At 36.7% G+C, this 6,428-nt stretch overlaps 1 pseudogene; it reads right to left on the bottom strand.

The window, feature by feature from the left end:
• Positions 1 to 4,937: 4,937 nt before the first annotated feature.
• Positions 4,938 to 6,428, bottom strand: LOC128285467 (ATP synthase subunit alpha, chloroplastic-like; annotated as a pseudogene).

The following is a 6,428-nucleotide window of genomic DNA, read 5'->3' on the forward strand; positions in this document are numbered from 1 at the left end:
TTGCCAGAATAATTTGTTCTTTTTACAAATTTGATGTTGATAAATCCACGATCTAGAAATTCATTTCGACACTTGAACCTTCTCAAACTGCTTTTTAAGAACCAAAAAATTTGTGCAAAACAATAGATGCCAAGAAGAACAAAAGACCTTGGACGCCAGAAGGGTCTTGAAGTACTATTTCGCATCCCCGACCAAATCCACCCACATTAGGATTAATTGTTAATGGTTGATCGAGTTTGATAGATTCACCCTCCAAACAAGAAGTTCGGTCCCGGGGATAATATCAACCACTTGATGTCCATCCAAGGCATCCGTTATGGTTATTTCGCACCCTTTTTCTTTTCGTATGATTTTGCTTACTATACTGCTGTCGTAGCATTATAAACAATATTGTTACTTTTGTTCCGTTGGGATAAATCGCCCTTCCCTGCTTCCGCCTCACGATATGGGATATTTTAAGAAATGAGCATCCTTATTACTAGCGGTCCTGGGAAAGAATAGGAAAGGTGATTTCACTATATTTTTACCGAGAACAGGACCTATCACAAGAATATTTTTCTTAGTGGGCGGTAGTTCGAAAAGACAGATTGCCTATCTTTTCTCTCATCTCGGGCGAATATACGATCAAAGGGCTAACTCAAACCCTCTCGGTAAAATAAGAACAAGACCCACATTCAAAGCCCTTTCTTACCATTAGCAAGAACTTGTTTCAGCTTGCATATCATAAGGAATTCTAACAACCGCTTCAAATACATGATCGGAAGTACCGCTTGGGAACCTCAATATCCACGGGTTTATTCGCTAAATGGCAATTGGCACATACAATACGCCCATTGCTTCTGTGGATTTTCATACCCTCACAAGCAAAAATGGGATATGCATTTGAAATGGAAGCCCTGTTATTATATAGATCATGAGCGATACGGAAATGGATCGAGTAATCTCCTCCTTTATCCAAGAAAAGTATTTCTAGTTTGCATGGTCCAATCATTGATCCCAAAATTTCTACAATAAAATTAGGTAGGTCACTAGTATAGTTCCTAGCCACGATTCTCGCTATTTACTTTTACTTGAAAACCTGAAAAAAAAATGATCAAACAGAGGAGAAATTGTATTCTCCGATGGGTAGAAAGAGTAAAGTAAGTACGACTTTGCATGCTTTGCTTATCTCGAAAGTAAGAAAGATTCTAATTGAATCAGTGAATCATTTTTCAGTCATTCATTGAATGATAAATAACTACAAGTGACGGAGACACACGATTTAAATAACGAAAGATCCAATATTTAAAAATTGTATCTAGAATGACCGGAAAAGTAGAAACAAGACCAGATATAATTTGATCATTATGAGCAAATCCAAAATCTTTGTATATAGAGCCAATCATTAGTTCCCAACCGTAGGGCGAATGAAATCCTATACATAAATCATAATAAAAGAATAGAAAAAGCTTTTATTGTGTCGCTTAAATTATATAGGAATTCTTGAACCCAAGAGTTAAGAATAAGAAGTTCTTCATTCCCCAAAATAGAATAACCACTTAGAATAACGAAATGATTAGATTGGTCGAGAAGTGCAAAATCGTATGGATATGATCCTCATTGTGCAGCTTGATCAATTGGATCGTTTCTTTTGGATTCCTATACTGAAGCTTTTGTAGATGTGTTTCCGGTATTCTTTTATCATTTCGTCCAACAGAAGAGTTCCTCTACTTCTATGAATTGTTCTAGAATACTCTTTCTTGAATATCATTCAAAAAGTTTGGATTGCCTAGTATCCCACCAATTAGTAATCCAAGATTTCAGACTTTTATTAAATGAGAGAGATCCACCAGGCAAAAATACTATAGATGCAAGATATAGAAGGGAGTGAACGCTTTTTTTTGCCATTTTTCATCTGTGAGTTGTTAATGAACCCACCTCATTCGTTGACTTTATGTGATCTAATCTTTCTATCAAGCATGCCTTTCATTATATTATAAAGTAGGGCCCATGAATCTATTCTCTGTTTTTTTGATTCGATTCTTAGCCCTTGAATCTAATTGAATCTAAAAGAATACGAATATAGAAAATAAGAATCCACTTTGAATTGAATGAAATATATATATTATTGTTATATTGATATTGTTTTTGTTTCCATATATCTCAATTGATCAAATTCAAGCAATTGCCCTCTTTTGATAACTCGCCCAAAGGACCGCTTCAAATAATAAAGATTGTTCTATTCAGATTTTGAGACGAAGGAGCGCCTGTCTATATCAAGATCGCAATCAAATATGTCGAAAATTTTCGCGGGTTATCTAAACTATATATAGTCTAGAGTCCAGAATAATTGAAAAAAATTAGGAAAAATATTATGCTGATCAAAAATGAGTGACAAAAAAAAAAGAAAAGTTATCATTACGTTTATCATTATGTTATAAGAAAGAAATCCACTTGTTTAGTTCTTTAGTTCTTAAGGAGCACAAAAGAAAGGATAAAAGGGAGGGCCGATTGAGAAAAGAAAAGTAGAGAAAATTTACAAGATATGATCTATCTCAGTATCTAACGTATCAACTCCAAATATTGCAAATAAAAAGCGAAAGTCTTTATTTCGATTTGATATATGAGATGAATCCAAGATTTCGATTTCTTGCTTATTTTGTTACTGAATTAAGTTGAGCGGTTTTACATTTACAAAGCATAAAAACTATTTTGTGGACAAAAAACTGCTTTTTTATGTTATGACTCTTCCGTATACGTCCGCTTTGGTTTGAATGGGCATTCAAGAAACTTCAGTTTAGTTCTCGCTATAGAAAAAGAGGATTCTTGGATTGAGCTTTTTCCTCCCTACAGAAAGCTTTTATTCTCGCAATTCATTTCAATTCAATCGGTACACGCAAAAAATAGGCCAATTCAGCAGACTTTTTGTTCAATTTCGCATGAGTCAAATTCTCATCAAGACGAAGTCAAGGAACGGCCCCGGCCTCGATTTCCATATAAAGGACACGACGAGCATAAATACCCTCTTTAACTTCTATTCGATGGATGAATATCTTTCATAAGGAATCGTAGAAAGATGCGACGATTTTTCCGTAAACCCCAACGAAAAATACGCTCATGAATGTTCTTGTGAATTATGGCCAATACCGTATATAAGCGGTGATTTCAAACCCGAGGTTAATCGTACTCGCAACTTTACGTAAGGCGAGTTTGGTTTTTGGGGTGATAGTGGAAAAGTTGATGATAAGTCACCCTTATCGCCACTCTACGTAACCGTACATGAGATTTTCACAGTACACTAATCAAGAAGATTGACTAAGTAGCAATTAATGCAAAACAGCCAATTGGAAAGCAATAGTCATGTTTCTAATCCTCCAAGCTACCAACAAAAGAACTATACCATTTGATCCTCTATGATATTGACCAAAAAAATTAATAAAATGCAAGGTAGAGGATTTTACCAGAATCGATTGATTCTATATGACTTATTTCCAACCCTTTAACCGCTTTTATTCGGACATGGGGTCGAGGGTGATTTTTTATTTCACGCTCACAAATAGGCATGCTAGATTATGCATTTCATCTATCTATATATACAGATAAATAGATTGACCTATAGGTTCACACACGATATCTTTCTATACATAGTGATGGTATCAACTCATATGGCCATGTTCGATTCGGTGGAATAAAAATAAAATAGAAATTAGCTTTGGAGAGATGGTGAGTGGTTGATAGCTCGGTCTTGAAAACCTAGTATAGTTCGAATCATTGCTATTTGACCGGACTGTTCTAAAAGAGTCGAGGCATTTCAATTGTTTGTTGACACGGACAAAGTCGGGAAAACCTCTGAAATTATTTCAATATTGGACCTTGGACATATAATAGTTCGAATCGAATCTCTTTAGAAAGAAGATCTTTTGTCTCATGGTAGCTGCTCCAGGTCCCCTTACGAAACTTTCGTTATTGGGTTAGCCATACACTTCACATGTTTCTAGCGATTCACATGGCATCATCAAATGATACAAGTCTTGGATAAGAATCTACAACGCACTAGAACGCCCTTGTTGACGATCCTTTATCTCGACAAAGATCTAGGGTTCCTCGAACAATGTGATATCTCACACCGGTAAATCCTTAACCCTTCCCCTCTTACTAAGACTACAGAATGTTCTTGTGAATTATGGCCAATACTAGGTATATAAGCGGTGATTTCAAACCCAGAGGTTAATCGTACTCGCAACTTTACGTAAGGCGAGTTTGGTTTTTGGGGTGATAGTGGAAAAGTTGATGATAAGTCACCCTTATCGCCACTCTACGTAACCGTACATGAGATTTTCAGCTCATACGGCTCCTCGATCAATTCTTTCAAGTCATTGGGTCCTTTCGCTCGAGAATCTCCTCCTTCTTCCACTGTCCCAAGAGTAACTAGGACAAATTCATCACGTTTTCATGTTCCAATTGAACACTTTCCATTTTGATTATTCTCAAAAGAGAAGATTTTTTACCAAACATCTGCGGATCCAATCACACGATCTTATAATAAGAACAAGAGATCTTTCTCGATCAATCCTTTGCCCTCATTCTTCGAGAATCGAAAGATCCTTTTCAAGTTTGAATTTGTTCATTTGGAATCTGGGTTCTTCTACTTTATTTTTATTTACTTATTTATTATTTTTATTATTTTTTCCCTCTTTTTTGATTTCTTTTTTTTTATTCCTTCCATCATTCCCTAAGTCCCATAGGTTTGATCCTATAGAATCGACCCATTTTCTTATTGAGCGAGGGTACGAAATAAATCGATTGATTTTTCGATCAAAAGCACTATGTGAAATCTTCTGTTTTTCCTCTTTCTCTATCCCTATCCCATAGGTACAGCATTTGAATCAATAGAGAACCTTTCGGTCTATATTCAATTTGAATCGATTTCTATATTCCATTAAGTTAGAATTTTCTATTTATAATTGTTCCGAAGTCGAAAACGTTCCATTTGGTCCTCGAATAGCGTCTTTCAAAAGCGTTTCCGCTTCCTCGATGAATGTCTTGGTAGAAGATATGATTTCTTGAACCGAGGTTTATTCGTTTTTAAGTAAGTACGTAACTCAACGAGAAATTTCCTTACTTGTCCAATTTCTAATGAATCAAGATAACCATTCGTTCCGTATAAATAGTACTTATCTGCTCGCCACCGTAAGAGGAGCTGATTGGGATTGTTTAAGCAACTCACGTAATCGTTGACCTCGTGCCAATTGATTCTGAGTAGCTTTATCGAGATCGAAGTAAATTGTGCAAAGGCTTCTAATTCGCGAATTGGGCCAATTCCAATTTTGATTTACCAATGACTTGTTTCATAGCTTTAATTTGAGCCGCCGATCCTACTCGAGACGAAAATCCCACATTAATAGCGTGTCCGATTCCAGATTGAATAGATCGGCGGATAAGAATATTTGTCCATCTGTAATGGAAATCACATTAGTAGGAATATACTGAAAAGTCTCCGATCGGGTCTCAACTATTGGTAAAGCAGTCATACTTCCTTCACCTAATCGAGAACTTGATTTAGCGGCTCTTTCTAAAAGGCGCGAATGCAAATAAAAACATCTCTGGATAAGCTTCACGACCCGGGTCTTCGTAATAGAAGAGACATTTGGCGATAAGCCTGCTTGCTTGGAAAGATCATCATAAATGATTAAGGTGTGTCGTTCACAATACATAAAATATTCACCAAAGCAGCTCTCAGATAAGGAGCGAGGTATTGTAATGTAGTGGGGAATCCGCCGCTTTGGCTACCACAATGGTGTACTCCATCGCCCCTTTCTTGGAAAGTGGTCACTACCGAGCCACGTAAGATGCTTTTGACCAATAGCTACATAAACACATATTACATTTTGCCCTTGCTGATTGAGAATCGTGTCCGTAGCTACTCTTTGTTTTACTGGCCTGTCTATCCCCAATAATTAATTCTCACGACCACGCCCTATAGGGATCATCGAATCAATAGCAATAAGTCCTGTTTGAAGAGGCTCATAAACGAACGTCTCGAAATAATACCAGGCGGGAGATTCAATTAACCGAGATTCGAAGTGAAATTTCACCCGATCAATCAATAGGCTTAGCCAGGCATTTATAACACGACCCAAATAAGCCTCACTCATCGGTATCTCGAGCAATTTTTCCTGTTGCTTTTACGAACTTCCTCTTGTATCATCAAACCGTCACCCATTAATACAACACCAACATTATTTGATTCCAAATTGAGGGCAATGCCTATGGTACCCTCTTCAAATTCTACTAATTCACCGCCATTACTTCATCAAGACCATGAATACGAGCAATGCCGTCGCCCACTTGAAGGACGGTACCAGATTTACAATCTTTACTTCTCTATTATATTGCTCAATACGCTCACGGATAATATTACTAATTTCGCTTACTCTAATAGTTACCAT

This window comes from Gossypium arboreum, chromosome 12 (genome assembly GCF_025698485.1).
Source record: "Gossypium arboreum isolate Shixiya-1 chromosome 12, ASM2569848v2, whole genome shotgun sequence".
In the NCBI taxonomy this organism is placed as follows: domain Eukaryota; kingdom Viridiplantae; phylum Streptophyta; class Magnoliopsida; order Malvales; family Malvaceae; genus Gossypium; species Gossypium arboreum.